The following is a 26,285-nucleotide window of genomic DNA, read 5'->3' as shown; positions in this document are numbered from 1 at the left end:
GGGGGCGGGGGGGCGGCCATCCCACCATCCCATATGGGAATTGAACTGGCAATCTTGTTGTTCAGAGCATGCTCTCTAACCAACTAAGCCTCCCAGCCACCCCTACAGATTTTTAAATGTACGTGTCTTTACTGTTGTACTTCATCACAGGGCATTGTTTTTAATGAGATAAAATAATTGTTTATCAAATAAGATTGGCTTCCAGAAAAACAGACCAGGTGTAAAGCACTCAACCTGCTCTTCCTGCCTCAGCATGAGTGCACACAGTTGTGTGCACACGTATATGCACCCGCACATATCCCTCAGACAAAGATTCCACCCAGCAAGATTCTCCCCCTTGATGGGAGGGGAGGGGGCTGAGTCCCTGTAACTCACTAGGGGCCCAAGGCCAGGCCCAAGCCTTAATCTCTCTCCCTACCTAAGCCTATATAGCATCTTACTGCCTGGCAAACCTGGACCTTGGGTCTGGGTCCACTTGAGAGGAGTAGGAAGAGGGCAGGGAGAGTGCCGAGAGGGTCGGAAGGAAGAAAGCCTCTTAGCTCTGCTCCAGCCGGAGGTCTGAGGATGCCAACCTCTACCTGAGGGAAAGTGCAAGTTAACCATCCAGCTTTGGGGAGACAGGTGACCCATTATCTTCCAGGGAGAGTTTGTGCCTGGCTGAGCTGCCAGCCTCCCAGGGGATTGACTAAGTCAGAGGTGCTGTAAGTCTCAGAACCAGCCTTTCATGTTATGTTTGGATTTGGAACTCATTACCTGTAAATAAACGTGATAAAAATTGTAAACAGAGGTGTTGCAGCCTAAGGACTTACCCCGAAACTCCTAGGTTAGTTATCAGGAAATTCCCAGCAGACTGTCATGATTCACAGAGCTCCCCCAAGCAGCTCTCATGACTCCAGATTACTTGGAGTCTGTCATGCTGATTTTTGAGAGAAGGATGACCTCATTTCCTCTTCAACAAAGAGGCTTCTAGACCGTTATGCAGTGTTCACCCCCCCCTCATTTCCCCCTCCTTCCTCCTGCAGCCTCTTCACCTGGTTGAACAATCCTAGAGCCTCCAACTCGTCACAGAACTCGTCCTTTTCACTCTGATCTTTCCCACACTCTGAAATCTGTGTCCATTTTTTGATGCACAGTCTGCTAGTCTTTCGATTCTTTGAGAGCAGAGACTACATCTTAAATACCTTTGTCTCTCCCTCTGCACTCGTACATCCCTTGCTCATATAGGTGCTTTATTATGAATGAATCAGTGAACAAGTGGGAACAGAGAGCCTTAGGGCACCCTGGACATTTCCCTCCTCTCTGTCTTCTTTTTTTTTTCCTTGCCGTAAAAAAATTGTACTGACATTGTTTCTGTCTTGTGCTGAAAAGCACTGGGATACAAACCATACCTCCTTAAAGTCACAACTGCCTTATGATGTTAAAGATCATTATTCTCATTTAGTAGAAGAGGACAATGAGGTGGAGAGAAGATACACGGCTGGTGAGTGGCAAAGCCAGCACTACGATGCAGGTTTTCTGATCCTTGTTCCTGTGCTCTATACCTCAGCACCTCCATAAGAGAGGGGTACAAAACAGAATTCTTCGAAGAGAAGGGTCAGATGACGTAAGATGTTGAAACTCAGGGGAGCCCTCCTGTTGGCCTTGGAGAGCTGCTTCCAGAATCACTCCTCAGGCTACTGGCTCTGAGCTCCTGGAAAGCCCTTGCTGTAATATGAGTTAGTTGCTTGCCTGAGTTCCAGGAACTAACTTGGTGGTTTAGGCGATCTGAAGTTTCTACCAAGAGTGAGAGAATAAGGAACTAAATATATGATTTCATTCTGTTCCTGACTCCCAGAGTAAAGCCACCAGCCGTCTGCTTCTGTGTGTCAGGGATCCAGACCTCCTGAGTCAGATGTGGCAACGGAGACTAATGGAGGGACCCCTTTCCTGGAGCTGCTCATTGAAAAACAGGCAGATGCCAAGTGTGCAAGGAGGACCAGGATGTCTGAATTTGGCCGAGACTGTATCCAGGAAACTGGACCCCTGAAGGGCCAGCATGACCCAAAGGGAAGTTCATGTCCAGTCACAGGATGTATTCCTGGGTTGCTGTCACCAAGACTGTTCAGCATGGTACCATAGAGAGAGTGCAGTATTTAGCTTTTGGGTCTGTCACATCTAAGTTGAATAACCTTAGATAAGACACTCTCTTGATCTCGGTTCCCGATCTGCAAAATGAGGCAAAGCCTTCCCTGCCTGTGCCTCACTTTGTAGATTGAATGAGATTGTGCTCGTGTGGTGAAAGCATTCCTTCATTCCCTTGTTCATTCATTCAATACTCATCATGGGCCTATTATGTGCCAGGCACAGTTCTAGATGCTGGAAATAGGAGGATGAACTTTATAAACTATAATTCCTACTCCGAGTGCCTGCCTTGCTTTCCTGACCATGGCTGTACTGGCCCAGAAGACCAGGACATTCTCTGGAGTCCATCCCAGGATTCCAGTTAAGTGGGGATGCTGTGTCCTTAGTAAACTGTTCCCAGCAACTAGACAGCTGCATGTGCCGCTCAACTCCGCAGCCCCGACTCCTCCCTCCTCCCTCTCCTCTCCCCTGTCTGTGGCACTGAAAAGCCCATCTTGGGCCTGTAACATGATAGGGAACTGCTAGAGCTGCTAGGCCCCCAGTGGCTTGTGGAAACAGTGGGGCGGGGGAAGCCACATACTTGCTTCCTTACTCATGGAAACCTCAGGGGCTGCACCCTAAGGTTATACTGTGTCGTCAGTAGCACCATGTATGAAGGGGCCAAGTTCATTCCTACAGCTTTAGCCTCTGCCCCCCAACCCACCCTTTCTCGCCCTTTCCTGCCTCACCATCTCTGGCCCAATTCCTAACCCCACCCAGGCCAGTCAGCTCAGACCTCTGCGTGAATATTTTTGAGGCTCGGCCAAATTTTTCTTTATCCCTAGCCTAAACCCAGTTACTTACTAAATCAGGAACATACTACCTGACATACTACATGCAGACTTTCTGGATTCTGAGGCTCACCAGGAACCAAAGCCAAGCCCAGGCCTAGAACTTCTGCTTAGATTCCAGGCTACCATGTTGGATGGCAGTGGCTGCTTAACTGGAAGCTAAAGGGGATAGATCCCCAAGAACAAAGAGATAGAATGGGAAACCAGAAACTGGTGGGTTTGCTGAAAACTGCCAAGAAGTCAAGGATATTTAAGGAAATACATTCAGCCAGGAGCTAGTATTCTCAAAAATTTGTTCAGAAGAAAAGCAACATAACATCCATAACCCATATGATGTATAATTTCATGGATTCATGGCTTTCTCCAGCTGAATTCTGTATGCTTCTCTGTCTTTAAACAAGTGCAAACACTTCCCTTTCCATTACACAGAGAGGAAAATAGAGGGTTAATAAAGGGAAGTGAATCATCTGAGTTCATTCACTGAAAATGATGAGATTCAGAATTCACCGATTTTGAGGAACCTCATGACACATTTCCACCCTCTCTACTCTTATTTTGAATCCTTGCTCCTCCCTTCCTGACCACCCTCAATCCCACCCTCAGTTTCTTTGTCTTCCTATTTCCTACCCACCTGGAGAAGGTGCTTCTTTTCTCCAAGCATTGATTGATAGCAGCGTGATGAGGCAGCCATGACCCAGGGAGAGGTCAGCCTCCTTTTGGAAGGTACCAGGTACTAGAGGACAAAGTGGTTGGAAGTCTGTGGGAACAGGGAGCAGGGACACAGCAAGAGGCCCCTGAGATAGGTGTGTATGCTGAGTGACAGGAAGGAACAGTATGCAGGTAATCTAACCAGGAAGCTCCTGTTCACTTTGAGAACAGTGGTGGTGGGAAGTGTGGCAGGAACTAAAGAAGTAGAAATCTGTTCTTCCCAAGAGGATATTATAATCTATTCCTTGTTAAAGGTCGATAACAAGAGCTGACTTTTATTTACTTCACATTCCTCCTCTTTTTCAATCCTACCAACAACCTTTAAGGAAGGTACTATTAATATCGCAATTTCATAGATGAGAAAACTGAGGCTCATAGAGTTTTACCCAAGATCACACTACAGGTAAATGGTAGAGTTGGGAATCAACCAGACCTAGTTGGTTCCAGGGTTTGGAGAACCATCTCTGAGGCAGTATCACATTCAGTCAGGAAGATGGGGGAGCCTGTTCTTATGCCTGGGAATCATCCGACTTCTAATCTGTGGTGCCATCCCAGGGTAACCCCAACTTTCCAAGTCATGTCTATGTTGGTTCCTGCCTACCCAGCTCAAGCCAGACTTTGATAAAAATGTTCTTCCTAGGGCCAGCCAAGTGGCTCAGTTGGTTAAGAGCACAAGCTCTGAGCAACAGGGTCGCCAGTTCGATTCCCACATGAGCCAGTAAGCTGCACCCAAGCTGAGCTGCTGCTGAGCTGGTGAGAGCGCGTGCTCTTAGCAGCAAGGTTGCCAGTTCGGCACCCGTATGGAATGGTGGGCTGCGTGCTCCCACTCCCACCCCCTCCCACTGCAACTAGATTGAAAGCGACAACTGGACTTGGAGTTGAGCTTGCACCCTCCACAACTAAGATTGAAGGACAGCAACTTGACTTGGAGCTGATGGGTCCTGGAAAAACACAATGTTCCCCTTCCCCTATTCCCCAATACTGTTCTTTTCCCCAATTTCCCAATAAAAATCTTTTTTTAAAAAATGTTCTTCCTTTTGCTTAATATAGCCACTCACAATTGTGTCTAATGGGTCTAGTCAGAAAAGTGATCATTGGGTTTTCTGATTATGCTTATATATCTGTGTGGATCCCTGGAATCATCAGTGGCCAGTCTCCCTTTTTTACAGCCATTATTCACCCATATTTATATGATTTGGATGCCCTAGGGTTCTTCTGTGGGAAAATAACAATAGCATCTATTTATTGAGCATGCATTATATTTCGCAGGAATTGGGTAACAGTTCTGTATGAATTATCTCATTTAATCTCAGTGAGGGAGATGCAATATTATTCCCACTTTATGGATAAGGAAACTGAGGCTTTGAAAGGCTAAAGCCACACAGTCAAGCCAATACCTGACAGGTCAAACTCAGATTTCTGATTCTAAACTCTGTGTTGATAATCATTCTGATAGTTTTGTCTCTTTACTCCTCCCTGAGGGGAAAAAAGTCCCAGAATCTGTAATAATAAATATTCATGAATGTTATTTTTTCCAACCTTATCTAATGATAAGTCAGAATCACCTGGTTTGAAGGTTTAAAAAATACAGAATTTCAGATTACTTCCTTGGAAATTCTCGTTCATTAGGTCCAGGATGGGACCTCAGAATCAGATTCCCAAGATGCATCCCAGGGGATTCTTACTACCAAACAAGTTTGGGGAGAATATCAGCTAATGCATAGCTAGGGACTGTTGGTTTCTTTTCTCACCTGGGAATGTCCAGTGAAATTACAAACTTTCTATCTACTGGGGCTTCTACTCTAACCTCATCTTTGGAATGGAGACCAGACTGGAACATAGAGGTGGGGAAGGTCCAGGGCTGGAAGAAGACCAATCTTTAGTCAGAGTGTCCCAGACAGGAATGAATCAAGGAGGGGATGTACACCTGAGAGCCTTGTACCAACCCAGCCACCCTGAGGCGACTTTTCTAAGGAATCTGTCCTCCAAAAGTTAATTGCTCCAGCATTTTTGTACCTGTTCTTTTTTTAGGTCCTAGTGATAGTTTCATTTTTTAAAAATGCCAAATGGTTGGGTAATGGAGGGACTTTTCCATAGAGAAACAAAAATAGCTTAGAGAATCAGATAATCCTCAAATTCATGGCAGCGAATGAAAAATTGGCTTTCCAACACCTCAAGAAAATTGGGAGTAGAGGTGAGAACAAAGAAGAATTGAGAATACCTGTACTTACCGGTGGTGACTGTCTATCTGTGATATTTCCTCACAGTTCCTGTGCTGGCCCCCTTCCAAGCTTCAAGAAGTCCTTCTCAAGCTTGTAATTTTTTCCCCTAGAATCTTCCAGTTTCACCTGAATAGAACTGGGTTCCCAGAGCATTGTCCCTTTGCAGGGAGGGTGGGAACTACCTCCAACAATAATGGATTTAGCAGCTTGTGGGATGACCACAACAGGGGCATTTTTAGTCAAGAAGAAAGCAACAGTAACATTCTCCCCATGCAGACCCCCGGAACCATCGCATAGCATCCTAAGATTTATTCAGTCTGTATCACGGCAGTTAGCCTCTTGTATTGGGTTGTTGGAAAAGTCATAATGTATTTTTCTGTGTTTTTGTTGTAAAAGTGCGTCATGACTTTTCTGACAACCCAATATTTGTAAAGAAAATTCTACCCCAAATCCTAAAAATAAAAGAATTGAGCTCAACTCAAACTGTTAATTTTATTCAATCAACTAAAAATTACTTTCAGATATCTAAGGCATGCCTAGCACTGTGCTAGGCCCTGAGGGCACACAGACGAACAGACATGATCCCTGCCCTGAAGAAGTTTAAAATCTGGTACGGAAGACAAAAAGAATATACTACATGAAATAACTGAAAAGCCACTAAGCAAGATGGCTACTATAAAAAAATAATTAATAAATAAATAAAAACAGAAAATAACAAGTGTTGGCAAGGATGTGGAAAAATTGGAACCCTTGTGCACTGTTGGTGAGTATGTAAAATTCCACTATGGAAAACAGTATGGCAGTTCCTAAAAAAAAAGTTAAACATAGAACTATCAAATGACCCGGCAATCCTACTTCTAGGTATATATCCAAAAGAAAGCAGGTTCTTAAAGAGATATTTGCACATTTGTGTTATAGCAGCACTATTCACAATAGCCAAGAAGTAGAAGCAACCCGTGTCCACTGACAGATGAATGGGTAAGCAAATGTGGTCTGTACATACAATGGAATATTATTCAGTCACAAAAAGGAAGGAAATCTTGTCATATGCTACAACATGTGTGAACCTTGTGGACACTATGCTAAGTGAAATAAGCCAGTCACAAAAAGGCAAATACTATATGATTCCACATATATAACTTTAGATGCAGAGGTATCCAAGGTACAGCAGTCTCCCTTTATCCACAGTTTTGCTTTCTGCAGTTACCTGGGGTCAACCGTGGTCTAAAAATAGTAAATGGAAATTCCCTGAAATAAACAATTCATAAGATTTAAGTTGTGCACCATTCTGAGTGGAGTGATGAAATCTCACACAGTCCCACCCCATCCCACCTGGACTGGGAGACTTTGTCCACAGTCTCTATGCTATATATGCCACCCACCCATTCATCAATTAGTAGTTGTCGTAGTTATCAGATTGATTGTCAAGGTATCATAGTGCTTGTGTTCAACTGACCCTTATTGCCAGGTCAGTAGCAGCCTAACCCTACATCGCAATGCCCATCATTCACCTCACTTCATCTCATCACATGGACATTGTATCATCTCACGTCATCACAAGAAGAAAAAGAAGGGTGAGTAAAGTGTAAGATATTTTGGGTTTGGGCTGGAGGAAATGGGGGAATGAATAAACCCCCGGGGTTGGGTGCATTAGTGGGTGTGAGAGTTGAAATGAGAGGACTCCAGAGGGGAAGTGACAGCGCAAGGGAAGAGATGAGGACTCCTAAAGTAATTTGTTCCTATTCTTCAGGGGCTTTTGTTTTCCTAAACCTTCAGGGTCATATGTTTTGCTTTACAAAGAGCCTTAGAAAGATCCCTTAAAGGCTGTACCATAAAATCTGTATCCGAAGGTCGATAGTCCATGGATAGAGTGGGAAGACTGAGGGTGGAAAACCCCACTGCCCAAGCCCAGTGGCACCTGTCAAGTACAAAGGCCACATCTCTGAGAGTGAGCGGAGAGCTTTTCTTGAGGAAGAGGTGACTGCCTGTGGTGAGGGCTGTGGTTTCGGAGTTAGAGAATAGTGTCCCATTCCCAGTTTGTTTGGTAACTCCATCTGTGAACCTGGATGAGTCACTTCCCTCCGTCGGCCTCTATTTTCCCTTTTGTGGAATGCAAAAGGACTTTTTTCCACCTGCTTTTGCAGAAGACAGAGTGGCTAAAGGAAAAGAAATTTATACCAGGTAACTTTCAGCAAAGGGGTGAGGCCTAGGCTGAAGCAAAGCCAATGATAAATGAGGATATATGAGGACCAAGGGACCAGGTTTGGCTCACCCTGCTCTTGACATCAGAAGTCCATGAAGAGGACGTAAGTATTAAACAAGACAAACAAATGTTGCCCCAGAGAGCCTGGGTTCTGGGAATATGAACAAGGAATCCTGGCCAAAATTCCAGGTCTCCAAGTTCCCCTGAAAGAGTCATGAGGCTCATGCAGGAGGTGAATCACCACACCCAGGATCTGTCTTGGAGAACTAAACCACGGACTATGAGCCTCAGCAAATGAAGGGGTAGAGAGAGGCTTGATTCAAATAGCTTGGGGATTGTAGCTAGAATATAAGCTGTTTCCCCTGGGTCTTGATAAGACCAAGAAACAATTTTGCCCAAGGCTCTGGATGCTGTTCTAGTTCTGAGGTCAGCGGCAGGTCAAAGCCATAAAGTAGGTCCCCATGGAATCAGCACAAGTGTCTCTAGTATGAAAGACTACGTGGAAAAAGGAGCTCAGAAGAGTGTGGACCTAAAGAAATTGAATTTATATTCTTTCCAGAGTCTGTATTATTTCTTAGTCCAATTCTCCATAAGCAAAAGGCAGAGAAATGGACAGCAGCCCTTCAGAGCCTGGAAGAAAGATCAGAGGATACAGGAGAAAGAAGGATGTTGGCTGCTCACCAGCAACAGTGGTTTCTCTGCAACATGGAAATGCCAATCCTCAGAGCCAGGGGAGGTTCATGAGGTGCCCAGAGGGAGGAGCAGACCCTGGAACACTTGGACTTGTGGAACTCTGTCTTCAAAAGGGGTCTCACAGGGCTGGCCGAGTGGCGCGTTGGTTAAGAGTTGGCTTGGGACGCCAGATCTGAGCAGCAGGGCCCCAGTTCGGATCCCACATGAAGTCCAGTGATGCTGCGCCCTCTACAGCTAAGATGGTAAACAACAGCTTGACCTGGAGCTGGGCTGCTGTGAGTCGCCAGTGTCGGTGTAGCCTGCAGTGGGACTGGCCGGCAGTGGGCATGAACTTTCGTGAGTTGCCATGAGCCGCTGTGAGCCGCTGTCCAATGGCTGGTAAGTGACTGCCTCACCCAGGAATAGCTCAATGATAATACCAACATGGGCCAGTGAAGCGACATCCTCCACAACTAGACTAAAGAACAAAAGGACAGCAACTTGTCTATTCCCCTCCCCCAATTCTCCAATAAAATCTTAAAAAAAAAAGGGGGGGATTTCACCTACCACTTCACAACCATTAGGATGGCTATTATCAAAATGTGGAAAATAAGAAGTGTTGGTGAGGATGTGGAGAAATTGGAACCCTTGTGCATCGCTGGTGGGATGGTAAAATGGTACAGCCCCTGCGGAAAACAGTTTGGCAGTTTCTCCAAAAGTTAAACATAGAATTACCATATGATAGAGCAATTCTACTCCTAGATATATACCCAAAATAATTGAAAGCAGGGACTAAACAGATACGTGTACACCCATGTTCATATCAGCATTATTCACAATAGCCAAAAGGTAAAACTACCCACTGTCCGTCAACAGATGAATAAACAAAATATGGCATATGCATACAATGGAATATAATTTAGCCCTAAAAAGGAATGATATTCTGATATATATGGCAACATAGATGGACCTTGAAAACATCACGTTTAGCGAAATAAACCAGACACAAAAGGCCACGTACTGTATGATTCCACTTATATGAGGTACCTAAAATAGGCAAATTCATATAGACAGAAAGTAGAACAGAGGTTACTGGGAGTTGAGGATGGGAAGTTATTGTTTAATGGGTACAGAGTTTCTGCTTGGCATGATGAAAAAGTTCTGGAAATGAATAGTGGTTGATGGTTGCATGACAATGTGAATGTACGTAATGCCACTGAACTGTACACTTAAAAATGATTAAAAAGGAGAGTTTATGTTTTGCATATTTTACCACAATGAAAGTAAATTTTAAAATATTTTTAAATGGTTAAAATGATAAATGTTATGTATATTTTACCAAAAAATTATTTTCAAAAGTGAGGGAAGAAATTTCATGTCAAAGGGATCTCACTGAGAATGAGACACAGAAACACAGGACATGAGAAGGTGGCAGCAAAGATATTCAGAGTCATGAGCTGAGATGGGGATGGGGACTAGGATGGAGACAAAGAAACCTGTCCAGGAAGGAAAAGTTTAAAATGTGAGAGTCAGAGACGAAACCAGAGAAGTTGAGACCAAAATGGAGCCCTATTAGGGGGTAGGGCTAAGTATGGAGAAAGAAATGAGGATTGTCAGGTCTTATGTTAAAAATGAGTCTTAAGTCTAGACCTGTTCTTCGGCAGGCACATAGGTTTCCATGTTTAACTGCCACAGTGCTTGTGGTGGATGCTTCTGGGACCTTCATCCACTCCACAGTGCCCAACTGGCTGTTGACCTCTGAAGCTTCCTGTCTCCTTTTAGAGCTGAGAGACACCACAGTGAGTCAGTCCTACCAAGGTTTGACTCATTTTTGACCCAGTTTTGGTAATCAAACACAATACCCTGGAATTTGTAACTATGGCTCAAAAGGTATGGTGTGAACGTGCTTGGAAGACCCAGGCTCCTAGCTGCTTCCTGTCGCCATCACATTTCTTTGTAAAGGTTGAAGTGAACAGCATTTAAAGTTGGAGAGACTTGGGTTCAAATTCTGGCTTGCCTCTTACAAGCTGTGTGACCTTGGGCAAGTTACTTAACCTCCTTAAGCCATGGTTTCCTCATTTGTAAAGTGGGGCTACAGCTCTGTAGCCTTCTTGGGGGAGGGGAGCTAGATGAGATAATGTATGAAATGCTTCTTAACATTTTTGTTTGTCACAAAAAAATGGCCTGGTAAGTTAAGGTGGTGGTTATTATTATTTTATTATTATTATTATTATTATTATTATTATTACCACTATGTTAGTACCCTGAGATCTTTTGATTATCTAGGATATCCTTGCCATAAGGGCAATGGAGCTTCAGTAACCCAGACTCCTGCAGCTCTGGATTTAGAACAGGAAGGACCTGAACCTAACCTGGGCTCCCCAATTTACTAGTGTGACCTTGGGCATTTTTCACACTGAGTGTCAGTTTTCTCATTTGTAAAATGGGGATGATTACATACAGTTGTAAATGTTGAATTAAATAATATGTATAAAAACTTTATAGGGCCAGCCGAGTGGCATGATGGTTAAGAACTGACTTGGGATGCCAGAGGGCCCCGGTTCAGATCCCACATATGAGGGCCAGTGACACTGCCCTCCACAGCTAAGATGCTGAACAACAGCTCAACCTAGAGCTGGGTTGCCATGAGTCGCCAACGATGGCGTAGGCTGCAGCCCCTGTGGCAGTGGGTTGCCATGGGCTACTGTGTGTAGCCAGCAGCCAGCGTGAGCGGCCAGCAGCTGCAGTGAGCAGCCGTCCAGAAGCCGACGACTGATGTGCTTCTCCCGGGGAAGAGTGCAATGATGGTGCCAACTTGGGCCAGTGAAGCTACGTTCTCCACAACTAGACTGAAGAACAAAAGGACAGCAACTTGTCTGTTCCCCTTCCCCCAATTCCCCAGCACTGTTCCCATCCCCCAATTCCCCAATAAAAATCTTTAAAAAAAAAAAAACTTTATAAATAGCAACAACAAAAGTACAGATGTATAACATACTCAGGATCAGAAGCATGGATGTATCTGGGCCAAGGTTAGGGTCAAGGTGGGAATCAAGGTTGGGAATGGCACCAGGGCTGTAAGAACAACTGTGATCAAGATCAGGGTTGGCGTTGGGGTCAAAACAAAGTTTTGGAGTCAGATAGGGAAGGAGTCATAAACAAAGGCATGGTAGGGGCTCGGGTGGAGTTTTGGTTTGGGCTAGGAATCCAGGTGGACAGTGTTCTCTGTCTGAGCCCTCAGGGATACAGCTGTGCTGTGCAGTGACTCAGAGGCGGCCACACTGCCTAGCATCAGGCTCTAATCCAGAGATCTTGCTTTGGAAGAAAGTAGAATGTGAGATGTAACAAATCCTGAGAGACTGGTGGAAGTGCAGGCCTTTAGGGAGACAGTTTGATTGCAGTAGTTCAGCCACCTCATTTCCTTCATCCTTCTCCCCCAAGCCTGGTAGGTAGCTAATGCACATTAAGTACCAGCCTATCTCTAGGTGCATCCTGCACAGTGCCGGTTTGCACAGCTCGCATCATCCCTCCTCCATCATCCATCCATCAGCCATCATCTATCATCATCCATTTAATAAAGGTTTATTGAGTATTTACTATGTGCCCAGCACTTTGCTAGACCCTGAGGATCCAACAATGATGTCTTCAATCCAGAAGGAGAGACAAAGCACACGGTCGATTCCCATTTTCCGCATTTGGGTGTATTTGTGGGATTGGTAGTAGGTTCCAAAATCAGTTCATGAGGCAAAGATTACAAAATGATTCTTGAAAATCCCTTGTTACCATTTAGAAGCACAAAAGCCAAGAAATAACATCTATTTCTCTTTGTACCTTGGGTATGAGAGTAGATGTCAAGATCTGGCTTTAATGGTGGAATGGGACTCCAAATAAGGAATTTCTTTGTTTCTTGCTCTTTTAGCTGAGTGTACATAGTTGGGTTTGCATAAGTTATAACTGTATTAATGATGGGAGTCCAGTGTAAATATAAATTACATCAATATGTTTGTAAATACTTTAAGGAGGAATAGGGTGTACTGTAAGAACACACAGTGGCGGGACATAGCCTAGGAAGGGGTGGAAGAGTGAGTGAGGAGGTGACATTTAAGCTGAATCCTAAAGGTGAATATGAGGTAGCCTGTCATAAAGGGGAAAAGGACTTTCCAGGCAGGGGAATTGACATGAGGCAGAAAAGTACTCAGTGCATCTCAGGAACTGAAAGACAGTCAGGTTGGAGATACTGAAGAGATAACAAAGGGCCTCCCAAAGTCAGTCCCCAAAGTGACGACCTCTTTCACATGTTCTGACGCCTTGTAGATAACAGCATGGAGGTAAGGTGGTCTGACTCAGGGAATTAAAGAATTCAGAGTACAGGGCCAGAGAAACAAGGAAGCAGCAACATCTTTTGGAATCATTCGGCTAGCTGCCCTGTGGGATGCAAAGGAAAATAAGAAACAAGTTATTGGAAACAGAGACAGTGGAATTCACAGCTATAGTGAGTATCCTACACATAGACATAAACCGAGGGTCACAAATGCAAACACCCCAGAGGCTAAGCAGGTAATGGAAAGAGTAAAGCAGGCTGAGTGCACGACAATAGGGAAGAGTAGGGACTGTGCCCGTGGACAGCTCTTACTTATCTTGTTTAAAGGGGCAACTGTTATTCAGCTCCCACTAATTGTTGCCAAGTGGGAACTGAGGACCAGTTTTGTTAGATTTGCCATATTGTAGCAGATGCTGTCAGTTCCAGCTTCCTCTGGCCTTTGAAGCCAACTCTTCCTTTTGTACAGCAAGCTCGATGTTCCCGAGGAATTAACACCGCCATTACCCCTCCTCTCCCATGTTGTGGCAGCTCCCAACCAATGACTGATGGATTTGATGGATAAATATGCGAATGCTTTTGCCTCTCAGGTGAGATAACTTTGAGACACGTGTTCTACACTGTTTCCCTGATACCCCCAGGATACTTAAGCTCCAGATGCTCAATTGTAACTTTCTTGATAACTTACCCTCATGGGTCTCCTCCCTTCCCTTCCCTGTTCACTTCACCACTCCCTAACTAGAGTTTCCTAGGATCACCTACCAAATAAACTACTTGCAACGGAAGCCTGTCTCAGGGTCTGCTTCTGGGACAAGCCAACCTAAGGACAAACAAATGTTAAGAAATCTTTGAGGGCCAGCTGAGTGGCTCAGTTGTTTAAGAGTGCGAGCTCTGAGCAACAGGGTCGCCGGTTCGATTCCCACATGGGCCAGTGAGCTGCGCCCAAGCTGAGCTGCCTCTGAGCCACCAACATGTGGCTCATGTTGCAGGATGGCTCAGCTGGTGAGAGCACGTGCTCCTAACAACAAGGTTGCCAGCATGGGATGGTGGCTATGCTCACCCGCAACTAACATTGAACACAGTACCTTGAGCTGAGCAACCCCGAGCTGCCAACGGGTGGCTGGATGGTGACTGGAGTTGGAGCTGAGCTGGCTGCACCCTCCACAACTAAGATTGAAGGACAACAACTTGGCTGTTCCCCTTCCCCAATTCCCCAATAAAATCTAAAAGAAAGAAAGAAAGAAAGAAAGAAAGAAAGAAAGGAAGGAAGGAAGGAAGGAAGGAAGGAAGGAAGGAAGGAAGGAAGGAAGGAAGGAAGAAAGAAATCTTTGAAATCTAGGCTTCTTTTTATGTTAGAACTCCCCAATTAAAATGGTGCGTCTCAACAGAGACAGGTTTAAAGGCTGGATTTGGCCAATAGACCATCAGTTTGGGATTCCTGACGTAAATTAAGACTTCGTCTGTCTTTCTTACAGCAACCACCCAGGAAAGGCCCATATTTGCCAAAGAAAAGTGTTTAAGCAAAAATTAGATGAGAAAGTTCTAAGGGTAGAAACTCGTGTCATATGGAAATGACTGCTTAAAATACAGGGAATTAGAGAGCAGCTGAGCACAATGATGAACGCTACTGCTAGAATGGCAGCTTCTGCCCATGGCTCCCCGCTGCATGCCGCCTTCTTTGCATCCCCGGCAGCCACCATTCCCCACTAGGGTAAGTCACATGAAAACCCCATGGAAAGTCTCAGAGCCAGGCAAGCCCAGCAGCCGCCCACACTAAACTGGTTCTGCAGCAAGAGTGACAAGCCAGGGCCTGCTGGCTGCAGGGTCCTCAAAATCAGACTCTCCTGATTCCCGGTCTGCAACCCTCACTGTGGCCACGAGCCAGCTGCTGTTCTGCATGATCTTAGCTCAGCTTGCCTGGCCTCTTGGTGACAGATAAGGTCCCAAGGGTGTGGGTGTGAGGAGCTGGTAGGGGGTGCCACGAGTCCCTCTTGCACTTCTAACCAAGCCAGCTGTCTAGGTAGTCATCCAATCCAGCCACTCAAAGTGCTGACAGGAGGCACTGTCATCCTGGTGCTGCAGAGAGGAAGACACGCCAGGCCCTAGAGGATGGAGGGCTGCACCTGGCTGAGATGTCCAGACAGGCCCACAGGTGACAGTCAGTACCTTATGCCCCAAGCTTTCTCCAGCAGTGTTTGCAGAGCCTGTGCTATTTTAGGTTCCTTTGTCATCACTGCAGGCAAACTGGACTGGAGGAGTCTGATTAGAAGGGAAAGAACCGGTTTAACAGAGCTGGGGCGTTGGGAACTACTTCTCTGAGTTGGCACCATAGTGCCAAGCAGAAAGGCCTGGTGTCAATGCTTCTGACTCAGGACTGAGTTAGGATTTTAGCACCAGCTTCAGAGCAACTTGTCAGACAAAAGAGACAAAGAGGAGGACTTTGAGGTTCAGGGGCCAGCGGCTATAATTCCCCTCTCAGGAATAAGCATGACAGTAATACCTTGTAATAAATGTGCTTTACAGTATATAAGATACCTTTATAGACATGATCTCATTTGATTTTTACCGCAGTCCTACGAGGAAGGCAGGTATTATTCATCCCACCTTTAATATAAGGAATTTAAGATACACCAACATAAATGACTTGCCCAAGGTCACAATCTTAAGAGGGTGACAATGGCAGGGCCTAAATTAATTGCAGACAGGGGTTTGGCAACCTAGATTTGCACATCTAGAAGTCTTTGTTGGAAGAGGGGAACTCAGGGAGAGAGGAACGGTCTTGGCCTTCTGCTGGTGGCCCCAGGAAATATGGGGCTTCATGGATCAGTGGCTAAGGAACGGCCGCACCCACAGATCCTGTTGGTGGTCTGGGTCTACAGGGCAGTCACCGTGGACCTCAGGCCAGCTTCATCTCCTCTCTTAGTAGGTGGGTGTGAAGGATTTTTCTATTCCCCTCATGCTGCCCTCTGAGTCAGCTCTCTGGCATTGCCCTGGCATGTCATGGGCCCCACGCCCAGGCAGTGAAGAAGTGCTGGCAGATTGCCGCAGGGAAGGCTATTGTCTTAAGTCAAGCCAAGTCCAGTAAAGACCCCCTTCCTGGAGGCAGCCCGACAATGGCTGCTTTGGGAGCTGTGACTTGTAGGCACAGGTGTGTCTCCCTCACCCCCCACCCCCGGGCTTCCTGGCACAGATGGCATTGGGCACATGCTTTTACCTGAAGGCTGCAGCCCAGGAGGGGGATGCAGGGACCAAATACATTTTAGAGAATGGCTCAGCCAGGCTCCCCACCCCAAAGCCCTGCTTGGGTTTCTGGTCACATCCAAATAGCTGGGGAGGGAGTTGCTTTTGGACAGAAAAGGGGAAAAGGGAGCCAAGACTCCAGCCTGAAGCTGCCTCAGCTGTTTCTGGGGCTCTGACTCAGAGGCTGCTTCTCAGGAATGTTGAGCACATGGGCCTCGGAGCACCCCGTCCAGGCACGGTGGAAGGAACAGCTGGGGCATGGGAGTCCTTTTACCCTCCTCTCTCTTCTCTGAAGGTACCTCTTCCAGAGATACCCCACCACGAGGCAGATGGAAGGCTCATCCTGGAAGGAAGCCTCCCCAGACCACCTCAGCCCTGAGGGACCCACCCCTGCAATGACTGTCTGCAGCAGCCCATTTATACTTATCAAAATGTTGCCTTGCATAGGTGTCTATCCATCTCTACCCCTCCCTCTCATTATCTTATCTCCCTAATTCTGTTGTAATCTCATGCTTCTGGGTTAAAAAGGGTACCTTGAGCATAACACTTGATAAATATATTGATTGATAATCTGAGAAAAGAAAAGAGCAAAGAAAAGGAGAAGGCAAAGAGAAACAGTGAGAAAGCCACCAATCTGGGTCACAGCCCCAAATCTGGGGAACCTGCATCTCTTCCCCAGACAAGCTCCCAGACCACTTGGGGACAGGAGAGCAGAAAAGCTTTGGTAAAGTGACTGGGACTTCCTTGATACCAGTACCCACCCCAATCCCAGATCTGCCCTCAGATCTGCCAGGCGCCTCTGGGAATCCTTCCACCTCGAGAGCAAGGGCCTCCGCAGCGATTCTCCAAATGTGGCCAAGTTCTCTTTTCTGCCTCTCTCCTTTATCTCATTTCTCTAAAGTAGGTAGATAGACCATGGGATAATCCTCAGTGAAATGAGACCCGAGGAGAACTAACCCTGGAACAGAAATCATGTCAGCCACTTATCACATGATACAATGATTGTAGGTTTAATTGCGTGCATACTTCCTAAGATCATAAGAGCTGGGTTAGGCAGAGTCTGTCTTGTCCACGGAGTTAGTCTCAGAGTCTAACACGCTACATGGTACACAGCAGGCACTCAGTAGGGTGTTCCATGCACATTTGTTGATTTGGTGAATTGAGGGGTGTCTGGAACCTGCCAGTACACTTTTGCGATTGAGCTTCTGTCAGTAACTTTTATTCTGGAGTTAACTCCTTTCAGGTCTGGGACTCTGATGATCTATTGAAAGAAACTGAAGCCAGGGATGCTGATAGGCTGTCTCTGGGGCCTTGGGTTCTAGGACAGACTTGTGTTGGAAATGAGACCTGGGGTGGGGTCAGCTGAGTAATCTACAGCCCCGTTGGCTTTCTAAAACCAGACCTACTGCGGCCTCTAGTGGACAAGTGGAATCACTGCCCTTTCGGGGTGGAGGTCCAGCTTCCTCAACTGTTTGCCCCCAGGATCTCCAGGACCTCCATCGTGGGCCTAGGGTCAAGTGCACACAAGATGGCACCACCAGCAAGATAATGGGCCATATCAGAACAATTGACTATCCACACAACAGACCAATCCATTAAAAAGCATCTGTACATAGGACTCTGATGAAATCTGTGAGGAAAGGGAAGAGAGAGATATAAGAATAAGACAAGGGCTCTGCCCTTAAGAAACCTATGATCTGATTGAGAACGCAAAACTAAAAATTTTTAAAAATCAAACAAACTCATCATCAGGTGACAAACATTTCAAGAGCTGAGTTCAGTGGATCAGTGCAACTTCTCTGTGACTCAGTTTTCTCATCTGTAAAATGGGGCTAATAAAATTTACCTGGCAGGATTATATGAAGATTAAAATAAGATGATGGGGAGAAAATATGCCATGATTGTTGTTATTCAAGCAATCTATGTTCATTATTTGAAAAAAAACATTTGAGGAAGAGAAAAAAGTTCACACTAATACCACTATCAGAGATAAGTATTATTAACCTAACAGTGTACATTCTTAAGCATATTGAGAATGTCTGCAAAAGCAAGGGCATTCTGGGAGTGGTACAACATCTCAAGATTAACTATAATTGTGGAGGATCTAGAAAGTTATACATGAGCATTTATACTTAATTCTGAAGGAAACAGCATTTCCGCAAAGATGTGACCTACTGAAAGTGACATTATTTCCTGCAGGCCTATATTGTTCATCTTAACAGAGGGACCTTCCTTGACCACCTCAATAAATAGCAACTCCATGTCCTTTTTCTGTTTCAATTTTCTTCATAACACATCACCACCTCACATATTAAATATACGTATGTTTGTTTATAGCCTGCCCCTCTCACCAGAGGGTAGGCTTCCTGTGGGCACAGGCAATGTCTATGTTGTCCACTGCTCTACCTCTACCCCCAACACTGAGACAGTGCTCTGAAAAAAAGTAGGTGTCCAAATAATCTTGAGAGAGAGAAAGAGAGAGAAAAGGAGAAAGGAAGGGAGGGAGGGAAGGAGGGAAAGAGAGAGGGAGGAAGAAGGAAAGAAGGAAGGAAGGAAGAAAGGAAGGAAGGAAGGAAGGAAGGAAGGAAGGAAGGAAGGAAGGAATAAAATTGAGTTGGCAAAGTTAGGAGGGCTACTGTAGTAACTCTGGAGGATGAGGTAAGCCTAGTCTAGGATGGTGGGAGGGAAATGGAAAAGATGGAATGAATACAAAGACATTAAAAGTGGAAAATATACTGGTGTTGTTTCCTGATGAGATACAGATGATAATAATAACAACTCCCATTTATTAAGCATCAGGCATTGAGCCACTCCCCTACAAATATTATCATTAAATTATTTATAACAGCCCTCTAGTGAAAGTTATGACGTCTTTATTTCATCGCCGAGCAACATGAAGCTCGGAGAGTTTAAGTAACTTGCCTCAGGTCACACAAGTAGTAAGTGGCAGAAATCAAACCGAGTGAGATAAGGGATGAGTCAAAGTTGACTCCAAGATTCTGAACCTAAGTTATTGGCAGGATAGTCACGTCACTGTCAGAGCCAAAGGAACTGGAGAAGAAAGCTAGTCAAGGGTGGTCAGGGGAATAATTATAATAGTTAATATTTCTTGAGCCCTTACTATGCAAGGCCCTGTTTTACTCTTCTATGTAATAATTCACTCCTCATAAAATCCTGTGAGGTGAGTACTATTATTATCCCTATTTTTCAGATGAGAAAACCGAGGCCCAGAGGAGTTATCAAACTTGCAGTTTCCCACAGTTAATATGAGAAAGAGCCAGGATTTGGCTTCAGTGTCCTTAACCATCATGTTATATTGCCTCTCAATTGGATTAATTTGGATTTGGATCATGTTGAATTTGGGGGACAACAGGACTTCCAAGTAGGACTATCTGATAGGTAATCATCTTTAGTCCAGGTCTGGGAATCTAAGAGCTTATGGACCTGCTCTGGAAACCAGGAAGTTGGGTATTAGTTTTGGCCTGGCCAATAAGCCCACCCACAGCCAGACACTATTTACATCTGGCTGGTCCCCAGCTTTACATCTTGTGTCTCCCTTCCCCATACCCTCCTCTGCAGCTCCCCTAACCACCCAGTTTCCCAAGCGCCTGCCGAGTCCTCAGTATTTCAAAGCCTGATTCACACTCTCTTCTCTACCAGCAATGCTTCCCTTATCTTCACCTTCATCTGCCAACATCCTTTCCCTCCTTCCATCTCCTCCATTAAGTCTTTTCCGATTGCTTCAACTTCTCTGATTGCTCCCCCTTTAAAATGCCCATAGTACTTTCCTTTTACCTTCCATGCATTTATTGAATACTGTGAGGGAGGCAGAAGCTGTCCTCTACCCTCAAGGTTCTGATCTGATAATTAAATTTTAAAAAGACATTAACAAGAGAAAAATGACCAAATTTAATTATATACGTACATATGGGAACTCCACAAAAATGAGTCAGAGAGGTTCAGGACAGAAAGTTAAGAGGAGCTGCATATGGCATTCTGAGGTAAGAATAAGGAAAGGTGCCTTGGGGCTTCAAAGGGTCATTGCCAGGTGTCCAGATGTTCAGTAATTAGTAATTTGCCCTACTCTGTAGGTAGGTCAAAACAGGTTATCTCAGATAATCTCTTATCATGGCCCCTAATTCAAATTCTTCTAGGTAGTTAAGGGGGGGAGCAGAAGTTTCTCTTGAGCCCGCAGGTTCTCAATTGCCTTTCACTCAAAATAATCTGTACACCAGAGAGGCATCTCTTGGGGTGACCTGTCTTGAACCCCTACAGTGCCTACTACACCCCAAGCACTTTAGACACTGAAGACACCAAGGTGAGCATAAACAGACACAGACACAGACCCGACCTACAGTCACACAAGCACATGTATAATTACACTTGGGACAAGTGCTTTGAAGAATTGATAGATGGAACTTTCACAGCTACAATTATAAGGATGTGATCTGGTGAAGAGGCCAGCGAGAGCTACTGTGAGAAAGGGACACCTGAGCACAGAGCTGGGGGCTAGGCAGAGAGGAGGGAAATGTGATTCAGGCAGCCATTTGTCCAAAGATCCAGAAGATGTCCATGGTTCTAATCTCTTGTCTTGTATCATTGTTTTATTATCATGCTTATCTTCTTGCCGCTAGAGAATAAAGTTCCTTTAAGACAGGGCCTACTTCTGGCCCATCTTTCTCTTCCTTATGGGAGTTAGGACTGAAGCTTACCCAGAGCAGGGAGATGGTTATCCAAAGGGACTAAGGGGACATGGGCTGTTTCTGCAGAACCCCGCAGCACACCAACCACAGAGTTGCTGGAGTGCTAAGTGGTCATCCTGAGCCCATCTTCACCACCCCCCTTTGTGGTTGCCAAAGAACAGCATTGTTTCCAGCTCCAGGCCCAGATTTATGCCTGCCTTTGATAAAGGTATCTTCTGGCATTGAGCTGGGGTTACAGGTCTCATGCTTTGGGGAGCATGGAGGCAGCCTACCCTTGTGGACTCCCTGTGACCTACTGAGTTTGGAAGGAGGATTAGGGAGGTTGTACCAAGACACTGGGGTTTACTAGGACCTCTAGGTCCTAGTCTCCTACTTCTTTCCCCCTTGCCCACTCTGCTCCTGCCACACCAGCCTTCTTTCCACCCCTTAAATATACTGTGACCATTGTCATCTCCGGCCTTTGCCTCTGCTCCCAGGAATGCTTTTGTCCCAGATCTTCAAATGACTACCTCCTTATCATCATTTTGGTCTCCCTTAAAAGTCACTTTCTGACAGAGCAGCCCTGGCTCAGAACTTCAGTTAAAGGCATTTTCTACTCCTGCCCCCTCCCTCGCTTTCTATCCCATTGCTTTATTAACTCTGTACAACTTACTCTAGTCTAAAACAACCTCTCTCTAGGTCCATTGCCTGCCTATAAGAATGTAAGTTCCATGAGGGGAGGAATTTTGTTGGATTGTTCTCTTCTGTTTCCCAAGTGACTGGAACAAAGGGGATGCTCACTAAAATGAAATGAAATGAATGAATGAATGAATGAATAAGTGTCCTCTCTGAGTGAGTGCCTGCATTCAGGACAGGGACTGGATTGGGATAAATCCACATTGGGTTTAATTTAGATCCCATTGGTGGTAGGAGCACATCTGAATTGAACCCCCAAGCCATTTACTACCCCCCACCCCCATCCCTTTCTATTCACGTTCCTTCAATCACATCATCCCAGCTCTACCACATATTAGCTATTTGCAAGCTACTTCATCTTTCTAGACTTCAGTTTCCTCTTCTGTAAAATGGAGCTGAGTCTCCTACAACCACCAGATGGTGGTGAGGGTTAAATAGAATAGCTTATGTAGAGTACTTAGTGCCTGCGTCTTGCATGTAGCTACAATCCTGGCTTTATCTTCACCACACTTCTCTTTGTCATCCACTTTTCTTGCTTTCCCTTTGCTCTAGGCAACACCCTGTGTGCATCAGGTCTGCCCACCAGGGGGCCCCACACACTGCTCTTCCTGTCCTGGTCACTCCTGCTCTTGAGGGCAGCCAGCCCCTCCATCTCACGACCTCCCTTTTTTCTCTGATGACAGATTTGTCACCTCTCCACCAGTGCTTCCTCTTCATCCCAAATATCTTGGCCTCTGGTCCCCAATTCTTCATTCATTCCACAAATATTTTTTGAGCACCTACTATATGCCAGGCTCTTGATGGAAAACAAGAAGAAAGATCAGGTATCCTCTGTCGTTAAGGAATGCACTGCCTGTACGGACATGGTGGACAGGTCCAGAGGCAGAGGGAGCTCTGGACTTGGGGGTGGAAAGGCGGGAATCAGACTGCCCTTTGGAAACAGGCTTGTAGCTGGAAACTGGGAGGGAATTCCTCTCAGCCCCTCACTCCAAATACCTCAGCCCCTCGCATTATGTGCTCCTACAAATCACCTGAAATTCTGAGAATGTAAGTTCCATGAGGGACCAATCTTTTCAAACAGACTAATCTATTCAAACACCTCAGCTCCTCACACCAAATGCTTCAGCCTTCACCCCAAAATCCCATCCTCTTTGCCCAATCCTTCAGGAGCTCAGTCCCCACCTTAACATCTCAACTTCTCTTCCAAGAAATACTGTAGTTAATGTTACAATAGTTCTTAACACTTTTTTCAGCTCTTAGACGCAGGAGGGATGGGAAAATATTCCTACTAAGGACAATGGCTCAGTTAGGAGTAGTTCTTACTGGAGATGGGGCATATCAACTTTTCTGTGCATGGTTGTGATTTGATGTGTCTTCCAGGGGAGAGAGGGCACCCCTCACCCCGCTCCTAGTTGGGGAATTGCTTGTTTAAATGTTTTCATTTGTCTTTCCCTCTCTTTTCTATCCCCATTTTCACAGCTTCTGACTAGTTTCAAAGGCCTCAGTGCTAATAATTTTCTCAGTCTGTGGAGAGAGGCCATGACCTCATCACCCTTAATCCTCCAAAACTAGTCATAGGCTCTTAAAGTTGGGGGGGACCTCAGAAGCCACTGATCTAGTGGGTTTCAAACTTCTCTCAGGGACATTTGTTTTTTCCACACTCTTCTTCAACAAAATCTTATGTGGAAACCTAATATATATGGTGAGCACCTGCTGAGGCATGACCATGTAACTCGGAGGGTTCTGTGGACTGTGGATTGAAAACTCTTCAAGGGCACAAGACTGAATTCTCTTCAAATTTATTTTACAACGTCCCCTAACAGGCAGGTAACTATTCTGTTTCCAACATCCTCCTTTCATTTAAATACCTCACTTTCAACTGCTCCATTTCCCTCAGGTCTGAAGAATAAGTACCTTTATACTCTAAAATTGCATTCCAAAATTAGGGAGGGGAGCATCTCTCATTCAAGGGGCAGTCCCATGGTGTAATTTTCAGAGCCTTCAAAGAGAAAGATCAGTAGAATGACGGAGGGTCCCACCCAGTGGAGCCCTCTGGTGATTATCAGGGCATCTATTTCCTGTGTAATTCCCTGTTCCCTGAGCTGTAAGCAAAGCCAGAGTGCTGGCGCTGCCCAGGGGTACCGGCTGCAACCGGAACAGCGCAGCTCCCGGACCCCATGAGGTTGCCATAGATACTGATGTGCAGGGAGCTAGTGAACTTGTTATTATTTAAATGTATCTTCCCTCTAATTGCTGTGGGGTATCTGGAGGTTGTGTGGGTGCTACAGCGACGGGGATCAAGGAGGGTGTGTGTTTATGCGCGCACACAAAGGTAACTATAGACCCCAAATTGCCACTGCGGCCCCATCAGAGTCTGAGCTGTTGAGAGTGGTAGTGAGGGAGGGAAGAAGAAGTGAGGTAGTCATAGAAAGGAAAAAGGAGAGAATGATTTGAGTTTCCTCCTAATTGTGTAAATTCTAATTTTCCACTTTGTTTGGATGTTTCACAAAGAGGCAATGCCAAGCACATAGTAGGCAGCTGATAAATATTTGTTGAAAGGAGGCTAGCTCCACTTACACAGACCTGTGAGTCATCCCTGAGGCTTTACCCCAACATTTTTCTCGTCACTCTTCCTTTTACCCAGAAACTCAATGCAAAGTGCTTTATACGGTTACCCTAAAATACTTAGCATAGAGCCCTCACTGCCACTGGGAAGCTGTCCCCTATCACAGACGCACATAAGAAAGGTCATGGATGTAGTCCTGTTTTTATGTTTTCCCCGGGGATACCCTAGGGGACTCCATGGCAGCCCAAATCCGTGCTTGTGCTTGTTCTGACCTCTCTCCATCTTCTCACTCCACCTTATGATAATGAGTATATAGTTTCAGCATCTGAAGGTCAGGGACCAAGTTGCCTTGAGGGCTTGGGAATGGCACATTGATGATTAACTAGTATGTAGCCCCCATTTCTGAAGTGCAGGTTAGCTGTCACTCTGCCTTTAAGGTGGATGACAGAAACTCAAGACTTACTTGTCATCACCGTGTACACAACTTCGTTGTCCTGCCCCATGCAGGGATTTGGAACCAGGCTCTTATGCAGGTGCTTCGAGATAGGAAGTGGCCTTACTCCCCTGCACCTTACTTCCTGTTGCCCTGGGGAGGGGTGGGGCATAGTGTTCTGTCTCCTCAGCCCTTTCCTTCTTGGCCCTCTCTGCCCTCCTCCCAGGCAATCTTTTCCTCCCTTAGTCTCCTAATCGCCCCTACTGGGCAATCTGGTTCTCAGATCAGCTCCCAGGGCTGTTAGGTAAGGAAAGGAGAGGAGCCCTCCCAGGAAGCTTTGCTCCATCCACCCCCTCAGAGATGCGGCCTGGGAGGCTGGGAAGCCTCTTAGCTTCTCAGCTGCCTTCTCCAGGCGAGCCTGCCTACACAAAGGAGGCCTGACTCCCAGTGGGCAACCTGCTGTAATCAAGATTGAGCTGCACCAGTTGGCTGAGCTCTGCCCTGCCCAGTTGGGGCTGGTCTCTGATTTGGGGTACAGAGGCAGGGGCAGGTCAGGAACCTGCCCAGACTGTTTCTCCTCCACCAAAAAAGTTATGTGCCTGGGTCCTACCATCTTCTGATACTGGGGACAGAGGAAGGGATGGTAATTACCTCTGTCAGGGTCCCAAGGAGTCCATTCCACAAATATTTACTGAGGGTCTAGAGCTGAGTATACATACAGTGGTGAACAAAGGAGGCAGAGACCCTGTCCTGCTGGAGCCTATAATTTAAAGTAAGGACAAAAATTAAACAAATAGTAACAGCTGACACTGTTCTAATTAGGTGCCAGGTACTATTCTAAGTGCTTTATGTGACATAGCCCGTTTAATACTTACAATCCTGTGAGGTAGATATTGTTATTCTTCCCAGTTTTCATAATGTAACTGAAGCACAGAAAGATTAAGCGACTTGCCCAAGGTCACACAGCTGGTCAGTGAGCTACCCAGAAATCCAAGCCAGGCAGTCTGACCCGAGTTCACTTTTTATAGACAACCACGCTCTAGTTCTCTACCGCTTCTCATACCAGTAAACATACCACTCATTACAAAATGTGATGAGTGTCATAAAATAAAAATGCAAGGCGTCCTGCAAGAGATCGGGGATATTTTCTCCTTCCTTCTACTTTGCTCTTCTAGCCCACATCGCACATGACCTTTCTTAATCGTTCCTACCTCATCCCTTTCATTGCTGGCCTAGGAGAGAACATTCTCTCATCTCTAAGGTTAGAGTGCAGAAAGCCAGAGTTCCACCTGCATCCTTGGCCCTGGCCGGGTCTCCCTGAACAAGCTGTGCCTGAAGGGTTTTATCTAATAATGGCCCTGATGCTTACACGTCTGGACTGTCAGCTTCCCGAGGAAAGGCTGCTGGGAACTGGCTCGGCACTGACTGGGGGGTTCCTCCCGAGTATGCAGTCTGACATGGGCTTTTTGACCTCGGCCACACTTTGTGAACTGGGCTTGGGGCTTAAGACCCATGTGTGAAGCCTCGCTAGAAAACTCTGTGGTCCAGATCCCTACACACTGTCATCACACACACACACACACACACACACACACAC

The 26,285-nt window shown here is 45.8% G+C and overlaps 1 long non-coding RNA gene across 1 annotated transcript in view; it reads right to left on the bottom strand.

Annotated features, from left to right (window-relative positions):
* Positions 1 to 11,785: 11,785 nt before the first annotated feature.
* Positions 11,786 to 26,285, bottom strand: part of LOC109372630 (uncharacterized) — a 25,475-nt gene continuing 10,975 nt past the window's right edge. The window contains exons 2-3 of the long non-coding RNA XR_002122076.1: positions 25,340 to 25,448; positions 11,786 to 13,178 (exon numbers count right to left, since the gene is read on the bottom strand). This is a non-coding gene — a long non-coding RNA (uncharacterized LOC109372630). The remainder of the gene's footprint in view (positions 13,179 to 25,339; positions 25,449 to 26,285) is intronic.

Source organism: Hipposideros armiger, unplaced genomic scaffold, assembly GCF_001890085.2.
Source record: "Hipposideros armiger isolate ML-2016 unplaced genomic scaffold, ASM189008v1 scaffold_15, whole genome shotgun sequence".
Classification (NCBI taxonomy): Eukaryota; Metazoa; Chordata; class Mammalia; order Chiroptera; family Hipposideridae; genus Hipposideros; species Hipposideros armiger.
The sequence above is the reverse complement of the archived record's forward strand: the minus strand, read 5'-3'. Positions and strand labels throughout refer to the sequence as shown.